Source organism: Chiloscyllium punctatum, chromosome 24 (assembly GCF_047496795.1).
Source record: "Chiloscyllium punctatum isolate Juve2018m chromosome 24, sChiPun1.3, whole genome shotgun sequence".
NCBI classification, from domain to species: domain Eukaryota; kingdom Metazoa; phylum Chordata; class Chondrichthyes; order Orectolobiformes; family Hemiscylliidae; genus Chiloscyllium; species Chiloscyllium punctatum.
Window position 1 is genome coordinate 77,881,035 of NC_092762.1, and position 20,743 is coordinate 77,901,777.

General features: G+C 41.2%; 1 protein-coding gene across 1 annotated transcript in view; it reads right to left on the reverse strand.

Annotated features, from left to right (window-relative positions):
• The window catches only part of LOC140494725 (calcium/calmodulin-dependent protein kinase type IV-like), a 145,496-nt gene that overhangs the window by 28,092 nt on the left and 96,661 nt on the right, over nt 1-20,743 (reverse strand). The window lies entirely within an intron of this gene.

Consider the following 20,743-nt stretch of genomic DNA (forward strand, 5'->3'; position numbering starts at 1 on the left):
TTGCCCATATTTGACCTGGTGACATGACACTTTGTGGGTTTGGAGTGAATGAGGAGGACTGCCAGAGCAATTCCCTGCTGACTGTATACTACCGCGTTGCCACCTCTGTTGAATTTGTTCTGATGATGGGAAATGATATATGGTCTAATGGACATACCCAGGGATAGCGATGGTGTTGCCTTTCAACATTTTATGTAAGGTATAATTCCAGGAAGATGATTCAAGGCTGTTGTTTGATCAGAGGATGGAGCAGCTGTACAATTTATTTTTGAAACAAAACCCTAGATGATAGCAAGGAGAACTTTGCAAGATTGACGGGACTAGGTCACTGCTGTTGTTTCTGGTGCCGATAGATCAATGCTGAGTGGTCCATCCAGTTTCATCTCCTTTCTTAGACTTTGTATCAGTTTGGTCCAACTGATCATCCTTTTTTGTCTTTGAATGGTGTTGACAGGGCAGTTAAGAGTCTATCACGTTTCTGTGGTTCTGGAATCACGTATAGAACAGATCAGATTATGACAGGCAGATTTCCTTTCTCAAAGAACATCAATGAACCAGATGGACTTTTACAACAAGCGACAGAGGTTTTGTATTCCAGTTTCTTTCATTAATTTCACCATCTGCCATGATGGGTTTTGAATCATGTTTTACCAAATCCCCAGAGCATTACCCTCTGACTAAAGGAAGCTCTTGCTGGACAGGACTTCTGTTGTCTTCTTCCCCCACTACCCCCATGGTTTTGCCAGGCCTTTTCTGGAGATAGGCAGAGTGGGTTTCTCACCAGACTCCAGCCATCAGATGAGATACCTGCTGCTTCAACAAGATTCTGCTACACTTTTGGAAAAAGAACCTCATTCCAATTTTGCTCAAAATTGTGGTTGTGGGAAAGTTACAGTCAAGTTGTATTGACAGAAAAAATCATTACTCCCACATTATTCTCCTCAAAACAATCCGTTGTTGGGACTATTTTTAATTCTGTGTGAGTGAATGTCTTTTGAATAATTTAAAAATTGGCCCTAATGGAATCAATTTACCATCATCTGCAGCACAGTGTGCACAACAAAGATTTTTTTCATAATTTGTGTGGTGACAAGCTCTGAGTTTGGTGTCTGTCAAATATTTCAATGTCAGCCAATTGTGTAATGACTTTCATCAGATTCAAGGCTGCTTAATTTAATTTGAATGAAAAATTAATCTGATTCCATAGTTTGCATTCAACCATCATCCTCCAGGTGCAAAATTTGCTCCATTTCACAAGTACATTCATTCTGATACTGTTGTAACCTGCAATATAACTGATCAAATGAAGATTGAAACCATTATATTTACTGACTATTACTCTTGGTTATTGGTTTCTTTTTGCTTGTTTATAGGTTATGGAGAATGCTGGCAAGGCATGGGTTTTGCATCCCAGTGATCACACTTTATGTTCGAGTCTCATTCCAAATATTTAGTATGGAGAGTATCACAGTCAATTTGGATTCTGTCCTTACATACATGCATGCTCTTGCATTGAACAGAAGAACTGAGAGTAACATGCTGCATCAAGCATTGCTGAAATGTTACAGAATTCCTGACAGCACTGTTGAAAAGCTGACAACTCAAGGACAGCAGCAGTTCAAGAAGGCAGCTCACCACCTTATTCTGAGCAATTTGAGATAGTCAATAAAAACTGGTCTAGCAAACTAATATTCCATTAATGAATGGAAAAAAAATTAAACATCTGTGAAATATTAAAAACCTTTGAGTGGCTGTGACATTGACATTCTAATAACCTATTCCTGTGAATGCTATTGAGAGGCTGACAGAACTACTTCTAATAATGTGAAAGGTTGGTGTACCCTCTGAAGTTTCTGCCTTGACGTTACACTGATCTTGTTTTTATCCAACTCTGCAGCCTTTCCCTCAGCATAAACTGTAATTGAAATCTTCTCAGGCATGGAACAACATGGGGATTGGAAAAAAGTTGGGAGAATTGCATTAGTTCGGCAGTGAGGAGCTTCCTGCCATCAAGAGCAAAATGTCCCATTTTCCAATCAAGTAGTCAACTTCAATATTAGATTCTTGGTAGTTAGCATGAGGAGGATTCTGGGTAATCCAAGATGGAGGACGGGAAAAATTTCTGGCTGTAACAGCTGCTCCTTTTTTGAGGTATGTTAGGTGCTGGAGGTGATTTGCCTTTGCTGTTTGAATTCATGTATCGCTGGACATTGGAGTGGAGGAACTGTTGGGCGAAGTTCGCAGCACAGAATCAGATAAGTTAATCATTGTTTTTAAGTGTGGTCTACATAGAATTGGCAGTCGTGAGTAGAGTGGGTTCTTTCTTGATTATACATTTTTGGAGATATGTCTCTTGATTAAACTTAAAATATAAGCCATAGCTATTAATTTAATCTGGGGCAGTGTTTGTAGAGGAATAAGACGGTGTTATTTTCTGGGTCTATAGATTGTGAAGGAGCAAAAATGGCCTTTAATAGAGTGATATGTACTTCTTGTCAGATGTGGGAGTTTAAAGAGAGCTTACTGCGGATTATATCTGCCATAAATGCTGTTGGCTGCGAATCTTATCAGATCAAATGGATTGGTTAGAGAGACAGTTAGAAGCGATGAGGAATTTGCAACAGCAACAGTATGTGATGGATGGCAGTTATAGGAAGGGGGGAAAGTCTCAGATACAGTCACATAGATGGGTTAACTCCAGGAAAAGTAAGAGAGGTAGGCGCCTAGGGGAGGAGTCTTCTGTGGATATACCCATTTCAAACAGGTATGCTGTTTTGGAAAATGTAGGGGGTGATGGATTCTCAGGGGAACGTAGCATGTACAGCCAAGTTTTTGGTATTGAGACTGGCTGTAATGCAACGAGGGGTACGTCGGGTTCCAAGAGATCAATTGTGTTAGGGGATTCTGTAGTCCAAGGTACAGACAGATGTTTCTGTGGCCAGCAGCAAAACAGCAGAATGGTGGGCTGTTTCCCTGGTGCCAGGATCAGGGATGTCTCAGAGACGGTGCAGAATGTTCTCATGGGGGAGAGGGGTCAGCAAGACGTCATTGTTGACATTGGAACCAACGACATAGGAAGGGAAAAGGTTGAGATTCTGAAAGGAGATTACAGAGAGTTAGGCAAAAATTTAAAAAGGAGGTCCTCGAGAGTAGTAATATCTAGATTACCCCCAGTGCTACGAGCTAGTGAGGACAGGAGTAGGAGGATAGAGCAGATGAATGCATGGCTGAGGAGCTGGTGTATTGGAGAAGGATTCACATTTTTGGATAATTGGAATCTCTTTTGGGGTAGAAGTGACCTGTACAAGAAGGATGGGTTGCACCTAAATTGGAAGGGAACTAATATACTGGCAGGGATATTTGCTAGAGCTGCTCGTGAGGATTTAAACTGATAGGGTGGGGGGGGAGTGGAGGGACCCAGGGAGATAGTGAGGAAAGACATCAATCTGAGACTGGTACAGTTGATAACAGAAGCAAGTCAAACAGTCAGGGCAGGCAGGGACAAGGTAGGACTAATAAATTAAACTGCATTTATTTCAATGCAAGGGGCCTAACAGGGAAGGCAGATGAACTCAGGGCATGGTTAGGAACATGGGACTGGGATATTATAGCAATTACAGAAACATGGCTCAGGGATGAGCAGGACTGGCAACTTAATGTTCCAGGATACAAATGCTACAGGAAGGATAGAAAGGGAGGCAAGAGAGGAGGGGGAGTGGCATTTTTGATGAGGGATAGCATTACAGCTGTGTTGAGGGAGGATATTCCCAGAAATCCATCCAGGGAAGTTATTTGGGTGGAACTGAGAAATAAGAAAGGGATGATCACCTTATTGGGATTGTATTATAGATCCCCTAATAGTCAGACGGAAATTGAGAAACAAACTTGTAAGGAGATCTCAGCTATCTGTAAGAATAATAGGGTGATTATGGTAGGGAATTTTAACTTTCCAAACATAGACTGGGACTGCCAATGTGTTAAGGGTTTAGATGGAGAGGAATTTGTTAAGTGTGTACAAGACAATTTTCTGATTCAGTATGTGGATGTACCTACTAGAGAAGGTGCGAAACTTGACCTACTCTTGGGAAATAAGGCAGGGCAGGTGACTGAGATGTCAGTGGGGGAGCACTTTGGGCCCAGTGACCATAATTCTATTAGATTTAAAATAATGATGGAAAAGGATAGACTAGATCTAAAAGTTGAAGTTCTAAATTGGAGAAAGGCCAATTTTGACGGTATTAGGCAAGAACTTTCAAAAGCTGATTGGGGGCAGATGTTCACAGGTAAAGGCTGGAAAATGAAAAGCCTTCAGAAATGAGATAACAAGAATCCAGAGAAAGTATATTCCTGTCAGGGTGAAAGAGAAGGCTGGTAGGTATAGGGAATGCTGGATGACTAAAGAAATTGAGGGTTTGGTTAAGAAAAAGAAGGAAGCACATGTAAGGTATAGACAGGATAGGTTGAATGAATCCTTAGAAGAATATAAAGGAAGTAGGAGTACACTTAAGAGGGAAATCAGGAGGGCAAAAAGGGGACATGAGATAGCTTTGGCAAATAGAATTAAGGAGAATCCAAAGAGTTTTTACAAATACATTAAGGACAAAAGGGTAACTATGGAGAGAAGAGGGGTCCTCAAAGATCAGCAAGGCGGCCTTTGTGTGGAGTTGCAGAAAATGGGGGAGATACTAAATGAGTTGTGGAAAAGGATATGGATGATATAGACTGTAGGTAAATAGATGGTGACATCTTGCAAAATGTCCAGATTACAGAGGAGAAAGTGCTGGATGTCTTGAAACGGTTCAAGGTGGATAAATCCCCAGGACCTGATCAGATGTACCGCAGAACTCTGTGGGAAGCTAGAGAAGTGATTGCTGAGCCTCTTACTGAGATATTTGTATCATCGATAGTCACAGGTGAGATGCTAGAAGACTGGAGGTTGGCTAACGTGGTGCCACTGTTTAAGAAGGGTGATAAGGACAAGCCAGGGAATTATAGACCAGTGAGCCTGACCTTGGTGGTGGGGAGATTGTTGGAGGGAATCCTGAGGGACAGATGTACATGTATTTGGAAAGGCAAGGACTGATTAGGGGTAGTCATCATGGTTTTGTGCATGGGAAATCATGTCTCACAAACCCGATTGGGTTTTTTGAGGAAGTAACGAAGAGGATTGATGAGGGCAGAGAGGTAGATGTGATCTATATGGACCTCAGTAAGGTGTTCGACAACGTTTCCCATGGGAGACTGATTAGCAAAGTTAGATCTCACTGAATACAGGGAGAACTAACCATTTGGATACAGAACTGGCTCAAAGGTAGAAGACAGAGGGTGTTGGTGGAAGGTTGTTTTTCAGACTGGAGGCCTGTGACCAGTGGAGTGCCACAAGGATCGGTGCTGGGTCCTCTACATTTTGTCATTTACATAAATGATTTGAATGCGTGCATAAGTGGTACAGTTAGTAAGTTTGCAGATGACACCAAAATTGGAGGTGTAGTGGACAGTGAAGAGGGTTACTTCAGATTACAACAGGATCTGGACCAGATGGACCAATGGGCTTAGAAGTGGAGTTTAATTCAGATAAATGCAAGGTGCTGCATCTTGGGAAAGCAAATCTTAGCAGGACTTATACACTTAATGGTAAGGTCCTAGGGAGTGTTGCTGAACAAAGAAACCTTGGAGTGCAGGTTCATAACTCCTTGAAAGTGGAGTCGCAGGTAGATAGGATAGTGAAGAAGGCGTTTGGTATGCTTTCCTTTATTGGTCAGAGTATTGAGTACAGGAGTTGGGAGGTCATGTTGCGGCTGTACAGGACTTTGGTTACGCCACTGTTGGAATATTGCGTGCAGTTATGGTCTCCTTCCTATTGGAAAGATGTTGTGAAAGTTGAAAGGGGTCAGAAATGATTTACAAGGATGTTGCCAGGGTTGGAGGATTTGAGCTACAGGGAGAGGGTGAACAGGCTGGGCCTGTTTTCCCTGGAGCGTTGGAGGCTGAAGGGTGACCTCATAGAGGTTTACAAAATTATGAGGTGCATGGATTGGGTAAATAGGCAAAGTCTTTTCCCTGGGGTTGGGGAGTCCAGAACTAGAGGGGATAGGTTTAGGGTGAGAGGGGAAAGATATTAAAGAGACCTACAGGGCAACCTTTTCACACAGAGAGTGGCACATGTATGGAATGAGCTACCAGAGGAAGTGGTAGAGGCTGGTACAATTGCAACATTTAAAAGGCATTTGGATGGGTCTATGAATAGGAAAGGTTTGGAGGGATATGGGCCAGGTGCTGGCAAGTGGGACTACATTGCGTTAGGATATCTGGTCGGCATGGACGAGTTGGACCGAAGGGTCTGTTTCCATGCTGTACATCTCTGTGACTCTATTTTGTTATCTCACCTTAATGATATGTAGTTTCCTATTCTCCCAACTGCTGGATAGAAAATTAGATGACAACAATACCCTACTTGAAAGTCAGAACTATAACCTGGTGATTCCAGCTCACCACATTTTCCTCTGGCACTCCATAAGTGAATAAAATCTTAGGACATGCTCCAAGGACAGTGAAAACATATGTGCCCTATCCATCAGGGTCTCCAGATGTCCATCCACAAAGTGGGATGCCAATTTTCCTCTATCTGACATGTCTGGGCAATTGACAGGAACTGTGCAGGACAGCTGTGGACTACCAATGCTTGGCAGGGTGCATGGCTGGCCTTTGAAGATGGTACCAATGCCAGGAATACCTGGAGGGTCTGCCAGTGGCAAACACTTCCACCTGTGGTGAGTGGGAGAATGCGATATACAAAGGTAAGGTGAGTTTGGGAAGATAGCCATCAGAAAATGTGTTAAGGTCCGTGGACAGAAACCTTCCATGAAACTTGCCAAAACTGACATATACTTTAAATGTTGTAAGCTTCAGCCCTGTGTCTAACTAATATCCCCAAAACCATTTTTTTGACTGAACAAGCAAGTTACGTTCATAAAGAAGGCACAGTTAAATGATCTGATAGTTAAATTATCTGATATAGTTAATTTGACCACTAAACCATCCACTTATCCCCTCTATTAACTTATTTATTATGAAGAAAATCAACCTTAATTCATTGTACCCTGCCTTCACACAACAAAAAAAGCAATATAACTCACTTCCTAAATTTATCTCTCTTGCCTTCCATTAGTGTCCTCATTTTCTTGCTTCCTCCTTTCCCTATCCTTTTTTCTTATTTTTTCTTCTCCATTTCCAATTGATTCCCTTTTGTAAAATCTTATTATCTTCCCATCTTCTAAATCTACTTGGAATGGATTTAATCTGCCGATGTGAATACCACAAGAGTCTATCTGAAAAATTTCTAAGAACTCTAAAACCTCAATAATTGCCTCAATTTTTATTGTGCCGAGGAACCCACAGAAATCTTATTGTTTAGCTGTGAAAATCATGCTTTCAAGCATGCCAGGGACACTGAGTATTTGTCAATATGACACTTAATCACAGCAGCATCTGTCAAGTTACAGGTTTATATTTAAGACTTGAGTTTGAGCCCATTTCTTTGTAATGGGTGGTTTCTTTCAAGTTGTCCATGTCCAGATATTTGTAAGAGTTTTGTCAGAAATAGTAAAATCATTTAATTGTTCAAAATAAAAGCAAAACCTTTATTGAAATAACATTTAAAATGTCTTTATATGCTCAATTCTGTACTTGCATATCCTCCTTGAGTCTCCTTCACCTCTGCAACTAATAGTTGCTTAGCAACGTCCTGTATTGTCCGGCAGATACCAATGCTGGGATATGTAATTTTTTACATAATCATTTTAAAATTCATTAATGGAATGAGGGTGTCGCTGGCTAGGCTGTCATTTATTGCATCTCCACGGGGGACAGTTTTTTAAGAATCAACCACATTGATGTGGGTCTGGAGTCACATATAGGCCAGATCAAGTAAGGATTGGAGTTTCCTTCATTATAGGACATTAGTGACCCAGATGGGTTTTTCGAACAATCAGCAATGGATTCATGGTCAGCATTAGACTCTTAGTTGTGGAGTTCTAAACAGCTTTGAAGTTACTGATATTTAATAAATTGAAAATAAATGCAAGTTTACATTGCCCTGTTACCAAACAACGGATTTCTGGTTATGAATTTTCCATCTTTAATCAGAATACCATTTCAACACTTTGCTGTATTCTGTTGCAAACCTTTACTTGTCCCTGTTTGGAATGTTGCAGGAAAAGTTGTCTTGTTTATGCCACATTCGTTTGCATCCTCCACTTCACTCATTGACGCAGATATTGACACTGTACAATGGTGTAAAATGATGCTAGCAAGTTTTATTTCCTTTGAAGTCAATCCTTTGTCTTGCTTGCAATCAACTATTCAACTAATTTGTGACTGAACAGTTACAAACATTAATTGCAATTTTTTTTTAAAAAGAGAGGCCTCTCTTGAAAATTACCAATTTGCGACCATGTTATCCATTCGTTTTGCTCTGTTGCCTCTTATCCCTTTGAGACTAAAACTCTTGACCTCATTTATTAGTCCGACACGATGCGAAAATGTTGTCAGGAGGTGGAGAGGTTTTTAATCAAGATTACATCGACAGAGATCTCAAAAGAGAAACACTGTCCTCTTCTCAGTTAAGCTAATGTCCTTAAAGGACCTCAGTCTAGTGTCATTTTACTTAGATACTCAACCTAATCCAGGCCCAGACCAGAAGCTCCAACCTGTGCTGAAAATTGAGGGGTTGAAGTGATGTTAGTTTACTATGATTGGGATGTTGCAGCTGACTAAGGCTGATGACGGAATTTGGCTAGTGACTGGGTTGAGAGCCCATTCATCAGTTCAAGGTAAGCCCTGATATTTTTCAGCCCATTAATAGGAACTGCAGTTACTGATGCACCAATAGCAATAAATTCCCTTAGTTCCTTTATTGATGACATGGAGATGCTGGTGTTGGACTGGGGTGTACAAAGTTAAAAATCACACAACATCAGGTTATAGTCCAACAGGTTTAATTGGAAGCACTAACTTTCGGAGCACTGCTCCTTCATCAGGTGATTGTGGAGTATAAGATTGAACTTGTACTTGCACAATTACATTGTACTTTGCTCAAAAACTGCACGAATCCATGTAAGATTCCATTAATTCATTTTTTAGATTAGAATCAGTCTAAACATTATGGCACAGATAGCAGCACAGAGGGGTGCTAATACCCAATACATTGTCTGGACATACACCAATTGTTAAAGTTCACTTGGGAATGTAACTTTTAAAAAAAAGTTCTGCGATTTACATATGAAAGAAGCGAAACTAACATGGTCATTCTAACAGATGAGAGACTTAACAAACAATCAAGGTATTTTTCAATGTATAATTTCAGTTACATCACACTGTAAACATTTGCTATAAATTCTGTGTCTTACAATCTTAAACTCCACAATCACTTGATGAAGGAGCAGCACTCCGAAAGCTAGTGCTTCCAATCAAACCTGTTGGACTATAGCTTGGTGTTGTGTGATTTTTAACTTGCTTTACTGTTGTCTTGAGGGTGCATAGATTTGAGTGTTATTAACATAATTCCATATCATCCCTATACTGTGTTGCAGATATGGGTGTGGATTCCTTCAGGTTTTCCACTAGCACCACAGGAGGGTATACTTATATAGTATCATATATATTTGAGTTCAGAGATTATTTTTAAAGACTGGGTCTCTGAAGTCTTAGTTATTAAACTTAAAATAAAAGGAATCTAGGGATGAATGATAGACAGGAAAAGAATTGCCAGATAAAAATGAAGTGATCCACAAGATGCACGGCAAATCTCACCAACTTTACTTCAATAGTGTCTCAGGTACACAAAGGGATTAGAGTCCCAATGTTACAGGAACACCCTCACATTTCAGTCTACAACAACGTGCTTTGGACACAAGCTGCCCATGAATTACAATTGCTGAGTGAATATACTCAAATTTCCTCACACAGAGTTTTGCAGTGTAAACAGAAGGTCATGATTGCTAGAAGATATTAACCAAGCTCAACAATCTTTACAATTCCCGGGTGCCGTCTGCAATGTCAGCTAAGAAAGTTTGTGCTGCCTTTCTAGAGGGAAAGTGGTGATGGCTATTACATTTTGTACTTGATCAATTATTTCAGCTTGGCAAAAAATGTAATGCAGTCGCGACCTTCAGAGATAAAAGGAAGAGCTGGCCTTTCCAAGAGGTGGCATAGCCATGAATGCCCTCCTTTGTGTAGCTTAAAAAAGAAACAGAGATCTTCTGTTATAATGGAAGGGCCAGCAGATGTAAATCCGAAGGTAAATGTAAATCCTGGGATAAGGGCAGATATACATACAACATATGAGTTATACCTGCTATTCTATGCCCTTAGGACCTGCTCTAAAAATCTAGAAGCATAATTGGAACTCCCAGAAATATTCCCATCTCACCATCATTGGTGCTCTTAGTAACATTATGGACTGAAAGAAACTTTTGAAGGCAATTGTAAAATTTTGCATGCAGACATCTGCATCAAACATGATGCCTCAATAATATTGCAGATAAAACAATTTAAAAATTGAGATGTTTCAAGAGGAATGAAGGGGAGGTAAAATAGGAGGTGGAGTGGCTTGGCTAATCACACAGATTTATCTGCAGTTCATGTGCTGTAGGTAGACCTACAATACTGTTAGGGAGGGAATTTCAGATTTTTGATCCAGTGGGACTGAAGGAATGGCAATATTTCCAAATCAAGGTGGTGAGTGGCTTGAATGGAAACTGCAGGTGCTGTGTTCAAATGTGTCTACTACCCTTGTTCCTCTCTGTGAGAGTCTTAGTGAAGTTCTGCAGTGCATATTGTAGAAGGTACAGAAACTTCTGTTACTGAGTGTTAGTGGAGGATGTGGAGCCAATCAAATGGGCTACTTTGTCCTGAATGGTGTCACGCTTCTTGAGTGTTGTTGGACTTGGGTGTGGGACTGCCCCCACCACATATCATTGCCTCAAGCTGCAGCTTGTACCACTGCTTTAAGGCTGATTTCTTCCTTTCCAGTTCTTACCACAGCAATAATGCTTTATGTCTTTCTTTGAAGTGGTCTTGCCCTGAGGTTTTCTTCTCCAGGATTCATTAGGTCTTCATATCTCAATCTATTATCTTCATCAGTCTATATGAGCAGGCAGATCAGTTGTCAGATCACCACATTATATGGTGAAATGAAACTATGTTTTCTGAACAACATCACTGCTCACTGAGTTTTATATGCTTACATTAATAACCTTATACGTATATGTTTCTCCAGTGCCTGCATAGTCTAGTGCAGATGAGGATATCTATGTTTTAGTTGAACAATAGGAGTCTTGTTTGAATAAACAAATGTAGTTTGTTTACCTCTGCAACTAGCTACAGATTATAAGAACATACTCTACATTACTACAAAGACGATTGGGAGGACCTGGCCTCAGATCTCTCTCCCACAAAACCTAATTGTATTTTCCCATCAAGTGGTTATGACAACAGATATTGTTTTTGCATTCATTTAACGGTTAACCCTGTTAGATCCTTCCAGAATGACCCAAAACTCTGCTTCCTGTTTGTTTTCTTAACCAAGATTGGATACAAATTCCAACCAGGTACAAGACACCCAAATAACAACTACCAAGCTCTTTAAAACCCAAACTGCAGAATTAATTACATCTTAATCGTTTAGTGAAAACCAAGTCAATCACCCACTGTCCTCCTGGGCTCTCAAAGGTATTTCAGATAACAACTTTAAGGACAATGGATGTACAAAAAGCGTTAAGCTGTTTTGTAAGTATGAAATAGCAGCTTAACATTCTGGGATATCAATGTCTTAAGGGAAGTGAAAGAGGTGGGGGAGTTGCATTACTGGTTAGGGATCATATTACAGCTGTGCTAGAGAGATATTGCAGCAAGACATTATGAAGAGAGCTCAGGAATGGGATGGGTGCAATCACAATGCTGTGATTATACTACAGACCTCACAGCTGCCAGTGGAAAATAGAGGAAGAGACATGTCATCAGATTCTGGAAAGATGTGAAAATAACTGTGGTTGTGGTAGTTGATTTTAACATGCCCCATATTGACTGGGACTGCCTGACTGCTGGGGGTTTGCATGAGGACCAATTTGTTAGGTGGGTCCAGACAAGTTTTTGAAACAGTATGTGGATAGTCCAACAAGGGTAGGAGCCATACTGGACCTGGTACTGGAAAATAAACCTAGCTAGGTAATCTAAGTTTCAATGGGGGAGCACTTTCAGAATAGTGACCATAATTCTGTACAGATTTGGATACTTATGGATAAGGCCAAGAGTGGAGCTTGGATGAAATTGTTAAATTGGGGTGAAGGCCAACTATAACTGAGTTAGGCAAGAATTAGAGATGTGGATTGGGAGCGACGGTTGGAGGGTAAATCTGCATCTGACACGTGGGAGTCTTTTAAGGACCAGTTGATTAGAGTGCTCCTGAGAAACTGAAGGCAGGAATGGCAGGACTTGGGAATCTCGGATGACAGGGGAAATTATTAACTTAGTCAAAAAAAAGGAGTATACTTAATGTCTTGCCAACTAAAACCAGACAAAGACCTTGAAGAAGAATAATCCCTGGAGGTCTAGTGGTTGAGATTTGATGTTTTCACTGCCGTGGCCCATCTTCGATTCCCGATCAGAGAATTAGATTTATAGGTGGCACAGTGGCTCAGTGGTTAGCACTGTTGTCTCACAGTACTAGGGGCCTGTGTTCAATTGCACCCTTGGGAGACTATGTGGAGTTTGCACTTTGTCCATGTGTGTGCTTGGGTTTCCTCCGGTTCTCCAGTTTCCTCCCACAGTCCAAAGATGTGCAGATTAAGTGCAGGTCATGCTAATTTGCCCAGGATCTAAGTCATGATGTAGAGGTGTTGTACTGGGGTGGACAAGTTAAAAATCACACAACACCAGGTTACAGACCGATGGTTTATTTGGAAGTACTGGCTCTGAAAGCTGGTACTTCCAAATAAACCTGTTGGATTACAACCTGGTGTGTGAATTTTATAGGGATGTGAAGGCTAGGTGGTTTAGCCATGGGAAATGCAGGGTTACAGGGGATAGGTAGGGGGATGGGTCTGGGTGAAATGCTCTTTGGAGGATTGGTGTGGACTCGATGGGCCAAATGGCTGCTGCCATACTGTAGGGATTCTATTCTATTTTAAGAAAATGGAGGAAGTAAGAAGGAGCTCAAACAGGGAATTAAGAGTGCTGAAAGAGGCTATGAAATGTCCTTGGTCAGCAGGGATAAGGAGAATCCCAAGGCATTTTATACATATATTAGGAGCAAGAGGATAGCTAGGGAAAGAGTAGGCCCTCTCAAGGACAAAGGAGGCAGATTATATGTGGAGCCAGAAGAAATGGATGAGATCCTTAATGAGTACTTTACATCAGTATTCTCTGAAGAGAAGGATGGGGGGGGGGGGGGGGGGGGGCGGCGGTGGGGGGAATTGAGGTAAGGGAAAGGGGGGTTGAGGTAAGGGAAAGGTGTCTGTATACTCTTGGGCAAGTCAACATAATGAGAAAGGAAATGTTGGGAGTCTTGAAATACTTTAATCTAGACAAGTATCCCAGGGCCAGGTGGGATCTATTCCAGGATATGTGGGAGGTAAGGGAGGAAATAGCTAGGGCCTTAACAGATATCTTTGCATGCTCTTCAGCCTCAGGCCAAGGTTCCAGAGGACTGGAGAATGGCCAATGTTGTCTCTTTGTTTAAGGAGGGAAACAGAGATAATCCAAGTACTTTATAGACTGTCGAGTCTGATTCAGCGTTGGGAAAGCTGTTGGTAAGATACTGAGAGACAAATTTATTCATATTTGAAAGCAAATGGACTTGTTAGTGGTAGGCAGCATGGCTTTGTATTGGGAAGGTCATGTCTGACCAAACTGGTTGAGTTTTATGACGAGGTGACAAGGATGATTAATGAGGGAAAGGCAGTGGATGTTATCTACAGAAACTTAAGTATCTTTTGGCAGTCTGCTACAGAGTCTCATGGGATCCAAAGTGAGCTGGCCAGATGAACACAATACTGGTTTTATCATAGAAGACAGACAGTCGTGGTGAAAAGTTGCTTTTCAGAATGGAAATCAGCATCTAGTGGTATTCTGCAGGGATCAGTGCTGGAACCTTTGTTATTTGTTATATATATGATCTGGAGGAAAATGTAGGTGGTCTGATTCGTAAGTTTATGGATGACACCAAAATTGGCAGAGTTGGAGATAGTGAAGAGGAAATCAAATGATACAGCAGGATATAGAGTTACAAGAGTGTCAAGATTAGGTTTTATTTAAGAATTTTAAAATTAATGTTGTTAATTTTAATAGTACAGAGGAAATCTTCTTCCTCTGTTCCTTCACTCCCCACATTATGTTCGTTTACTCTTCCAATACTTAATATTTAAATAACAACAGATAAAAAAATGATATAAATCATCTAGAAAAATGGATCATGGGGGGTATTTAAAGTAATAAAGGCTTTGAGCAATTTGAGGGCTTTGAAACTCAATCAGCCCTTTGTCATCAACTTGTGTTTTAGATGAAAAATCTGGATACATTTGAGAGGTGGTGAGACTGTCATGTTAATTGATAACAGAGTAACATGTTGCCTTGTTGAATAGAGTCATAGAGATGTACAGCATGGAAACAGACCCTTCGGTCCAACCCATCCATGCTGACCTAGGTTAGCAGAATGGCTCACAGAAGGAGCAAGAATTGTGGAGGCTATGAGAGAGTGGAACTTGGAAATAAATAACAGATCATTGCATTCTAACAAGGTACACACAGCTGGTTGAATGGCCTTAAAGAGTCAGCATAGTTAGTACAATTCAAGGAATGCTCTTGTAGCTGAAGAAGGATCATTGGACCTGAAAATATTAACTGCTTTCTCTCCACAGTTGCTGTCAGACCTGCTGGGTTTCTATAGCAATTCCTGTTTTTGATTCAGATTTTTAGCATAAGCAATTTGTTGTTTTTCTTTCTTTTGTAGCTGTTGCCTATCACAATGGCACATGGTCTGTGCATCTTCTTAATATACTATAGACATCCACTGGAAAAGGGAATGGTGTGAGTGGTCGGGATTTTAAGCAAAATCAACGTGTATCATTTTATTTAGTTAGTCCAGAGAGCAATGTGTAGTCAAGGTTTTGTGTATTGCACTATAATTTTGATGTAACTCCATGATGCCAGATCCTGTTCGTGACTACTGGAGAATCTGTTCTAATGTATTCACCAACTAGTTTCTGACATTCACACTGAGTTGGTCCATGGCTCTCTAACGATAATTAGTTTTTTTTTCTCTGTGTGGTTGAGCCTAAAAAGAAACAGGTTAGACACAGGTTGATCTTTTGTTGTGCCTCTTTATTGCAGGCTATATTTTGTAAGTAGCAGACATCCTCAAATTATAGGCTATTAAAATTCAGCAGGGAGACTAGGATATCTGGAAGAACAGTGCAATGTCACTGCAAGTTCATTGCATAATTACAGAAAAGAAGATACACAGTGGGTGGGTGGCTGGATGGAGCCTTAATCTAGGCAAATTCTATTTAATTTCAAACTAATCAGGATCCAACATAAGGGATATGTAGTGTGTTACATAAGATATTAAAGTTGTCTTTCTGATAATGCTGCATTCATTTTCAAAGAATCATTAGGACTTTGTTTTCGATTAAAAAGTAGTGACATTTAAAAAATAATCTGGTATTGTGCAGAGATTCACAAGGCTAAAAATCATACAAATGATAAAACAACCAATGAAGCAAATGCCAGATGGGTCCTGTTTATTTTAGGGGGAATAAGCTATAACCAAACCAAGAAATATTGTGTACAATTTAGAGTCATAGAGATGTACAGCACGGAAACAGACCCTTCGGGGCAACCCGTCCATGCTGAACAGATATCCCAACCCAATCTAGTCCCACCTGCCAGCACCCAGCCCATATCCCTCCAAACCCTTCCTATTCATAAACCCATCCAAGTGCTTCTTAAATGTTGCAATTGTACCAGCCTCCACCTCTTCCTCTAGTAGCTCATTCCATACATGTACCACCCTCTGTGTGAAAAAGTTGCTCCGTAGATAACTTTTATATCTTTCCCCTCTCACCCTAAACCTATGCCCTCTAGTTCTGGACTCCCCAAAAAAGACTTTGCCTATTTACCCTATCCATGCCCCTCATAATTTTGTAAACCTCTATAAGGTCACCCCTCGGCCTTTGACGCTCTAGGGAAAACAGGCCCAGCCTGTTATGCCTCTCCCTATAGCTGAAATCCTCCAACCCTGGCAACATCCTTGTAAATCTTTTCTGAATCCTTTCAAGTTTCACAACATCGTTCCGATAGGAAGGAGGCCAGAATTGCAGGCAATATTCCAACAGTGGCCTAACCAATGTCCTGTACAGCCGCAACATGACCTCCCAACTCCTGTACTCAATACTCTGACCAATAAAGGAAGGCAAACCAAACGCCTTCTTCACTATCCTATCTACCTGCGACTCCACTTTCAAGGAGCTATGAACCTGCACTCCAAGGTCTCTTTGTTCAACAACACTCCCTAGGACCTTACCATTAAGTGTATAAGTCCTACTAAGATTTGCTTTCCCAAAATGCAGCACCTCGCATTCATCTGAATTAAACTCCATCTGCCACTTCTCAGCCCATTGGTCCATCTGGTCCAGATCCTGTTGTAATATGAAGTAACCCTCTTCGCTGTCTACTACACCTCCAATTTTGGTGTTATCTGCAAACTTACTAACTGTACCTCTTATGCTCCCATCCAAATAATTTATGTGAATGACAAAAAGTAGTGGACCCAGCACCGATCCTTGTGGCACTCCACTGGTCACAGACCTCCAGTCTGAAAAACAACCCTCCACCACCACCCTCTCTCTTCTACCTTTGAGCCAGTTCTGTATCCAAATGGTTAGTTCTCCCTGTATTCAGTGAGATCTAACTTTGCTAATCAGTCTTCCATGGGGAACCTCGTCGAATGCCTTACTGAAGACAATATAGATCACATTTACCGCTCTGCCCTCATCAATCCTCTTCGTTACTTCCTCAAAAAACCCAATCAAGTTTGTGAGACATGATTTCCCATGCACAAAACCATGCTGAGTACCCCTAATCAGTCCTTGCCTTTCCTAATACATGTACACCCTGTCCCTCAGGATTCCCTCCAACAACTTGCCCACCACTGAGGTCAGGCTCACTGGTCTATAGTTCCCTGCTTGTCCTTATCACCCTTCTTAAACAGTGGCACCACGTTAGCCAACCTCCAGTCTTCCGGCATCTCACCTGTGACTATCGATGCTACAAATATCTCAGCAAGAGGCCCAGCAATCATCTCTCTAGCTTCCCACAGAGTTCGAGGGTACATCTGATCAGGTCCTGGGGATTTATCCACTTTTATGCATTTCAAGACATCCAGCACTTCCTCCTCTGTAATTCCCATATTTACTATTTCTGTTCTCCCATACCCTAAAACACTGTCCTTTTTAAGTCATCTTGTCCACGCATTGTACAGCACATAGAAATGTTGGGTAGGTAGTGCACACACATGTAAAAGAAGTCTTTAATTTAATGGAAGAAAGATCCATTGGGTTCAACCCCTACCTCAGTGTGCTGAACGTTTTTTGGTATTCGCTGTGTTCAGCTAAAGCAATAAGTGTGGTGCAAAGCCATGACAGTCTGCCCTCATACTAATTCTGTCCAGCTCTACAGAGTGAACGATTGGATCTTGTCACCCAAGTTCTCTCTTAGATATCTCACAGCCAATTGCAATATCTAATCTGGTTCGAGTAAATTAAAAAAAGGAATAATTAGATACAACTTGTAAACACCACTACCAAAGCAAGGTCATCAGAAAAATCTCAGGAGCCTTGTGGTTGCAACAGAAAACACCGCATACTGGATTAGTGGTGCTGGAAGAGCACAGCAGTTCAGGCAGCATCCAACGAGCAGCGCTGCTCGTTGGATGCTGCCTGAACTGCTGTGCTCTTCCAGCACCACTAATCCAGTATTTGGTTTTCAGCATCTGCAGTCATTGTTTTTACCTTGTTGATAGAAAACACCGCATACTTGTTCATGTATAGCTTCAATAACCGACTTATAATAGAATGTCCCTCCAGAATGGATGATGCATTACTCAGAATCCATAAAACTCCGGTTAAGAAAAGTTCATAACTTCTCTATTGTATTTTAAAATTGGAAGTATTTCTGTGTTTTAATAGATTCTGACAAGTTGGACTCAATGGCTTCTCTCCCATTGCCCTGATTCTTGAGAGGATTCAACAATCCTTACACCTGTTACATTCAATCAGTGTCTAAAAGAAAAGGGAGCAGCTAATTAAGTTGCATTGCATCCCTCAAACTATTTTGACCAGGTAAGAGTTTTATTTTTACTGACAAGAAATTAAGGTGTTAGGACAATTCTAAACCCTAGAAACATAATTCTGAATGGTGTTTTCACATTTTGACTGTTGGAAATTGGGATTATATGTTGTGATGTAACAACATAGACCAGATCTAAAAGTTGAAGTTCTAAATTGGCGGAAGGCTTTAATTAGGCAAGAACTGTCAGGCAAGAACTTTCAAAAGCTGATTGGGAGCAGATATTCGCAGGTAAAGGTTCGGCTGGAAAATGGGAAGCCTTCAGAAATGAGATAACGAGAGTCCAGAGTATGTTCTGTTAGGGTGACAGGAAAGGCTGGTAGGTGTAGGGAATGCTGGATGACTAAAGAAATTGAGGGTTTGGTTAAGAAAACGAAGGAAGCATATGTAAGGTATAGACAGGATAGATCGAATTAATCCTTCGAAGCGTATAAGGCAATAGGAGTATACTTAAGAAGGAAATCAGAACGGAAAAAAAAGAGGACATGAGATAGCTTTGGCAAATACAGTTAAGGAGAATCCAAAGGGTTTTTACATATACATTAAGGACAAAAGGGTAACTAGGGAGAAAATATGGCCCCTCAAAGACCAGCAAAGCAGCCTTTGCGTGGAGCCGCAAGAGATGGGGGAGATACTAAAGGTGTATTTTGCATCAGTGTTTACTGTGGAAAAGGACATGGAAGATATAGAATGTAGGGAAATAGATGGTGACATTTTGCAAAATGTCCATATTGCAGAGAAGAAAGTGCTGGATTCTTGAAACATAAAAGTGGATAAATCCCTAGGAAGTGATCAGGTGTACCTGAGGACTCTATGGGAAGCTGGGGAAGTAATTGCTGGGCCCTTGCTGAAATATTTGTATCATCGATAGTCACAGATGAGATGCTGGAAGACTGGAGGTTAGCTAAGGTGGTGCCACTATTTAAGAAAGGTGGTAAGGACAAGCCAGGGAACATTAGACTGATGAGCCTGACGTTGGTGGTGGGCAAGTTGTTGGAGGGAATCCTGAGGGACAGGATGTACATGTATTTGGAAATGCAAAGACTGATTCGGGATAGTCAACATGGCTTTGTGCATGGGAAATCATGTCTCACAAACTTGATTAAGTTTTTTGAAGTAGTGACAAAGAGGGCAGAGTGGTGGATGTGATCTATATGGACTTCAATAAGGTGTTCGACAAGGTTCCCAATGGGAGACTGGTTAGCAAGGTTAGATCTCATGGAATACTGGGAGAATTTGCCATTTGGCTCAAACTGGCTCAAAGGTAGAAGACAGAGGGTGGTGGTGGAGGGTTGTTTTTCAGATTGGAGGCCTGTGACCAGTGGAGTGCCACAAGGTTCGGTGCTGTGTCCACTACTTTTTGTCAGTTATATAAATGATCTGAATGTGAGTTTAAGAGGTATAGTTAGTAAGTTTGCAGATAACACCAAAATTAGTGGACAGCGAAGAGGGTTACCTCAGATAACAACAGGATCTTGATCAGATGGGCCAATGGGCAGTGAATTTAATTTAAATAAATGTGAGGTGTTGCATTTTAGGAAAGCAAATCTTAGCAGGACTTATATACTTAATGGTAAGGTCCTAGGGAGTGTTGCTGAACAAAGAGACCTTGGAATGCAGGTTCATAGCTCTTGAAAGTAGAGTCACAGGTAGATAGGATAGTGAAGAAAGCGTTTGGTATGCTTTCTTTTATTGGTCAGAGTGTTGAGTACAGGAGTTGGGAGGTCATGTTGTGGCTGTATAGGACATCGGTTAGGCCACTGTTGGAATATTGTGAGCAATTCTGGTCTCCTTCCTATTGGAAGGATGTTGTGAAGCTTGAAAGGATTCAGAAAAGATTTACAAGGATGTTGCCAGGGTTGGAGGATTTGAGCTACAGGGGGAGGTTGAATTTGCTGGGGCTGTTTTCCCTGGTGTGTCAGAGGTTGAGGGGTGACCTTATAGAAGTTTATAAAATCATGAGGGACATGGATAGGACAAATTGACAAAGTCTTTTCCCTGAGGTGGGCGAGTCCGGGATTAAAGGGCACTTTAGGTTGAGAGGGAAAAGATATAAGAGATCTAAGGGGCAACCCATTTTCATGCAGAGGGTAGTACATGTATGGAATGAGCTGCCAGAGGAAGTGGTGGAGGCTGGTACAATTGCAACATTTAAAAGGCATCTGGATGGGCATATGAATAGGAAGGATTTGGAGGGATATGGGCCGGGTGCTGGCAGGTGGGACTAGATTGGGTTGGAATATCGACATGGGCGAGTTGGACTGAAGGGTCTGTTTCCATGCTGGAAATTTCTATGACTCTATAACATTTCTGATTGCTTTCATGGAATAACTGAATTGTA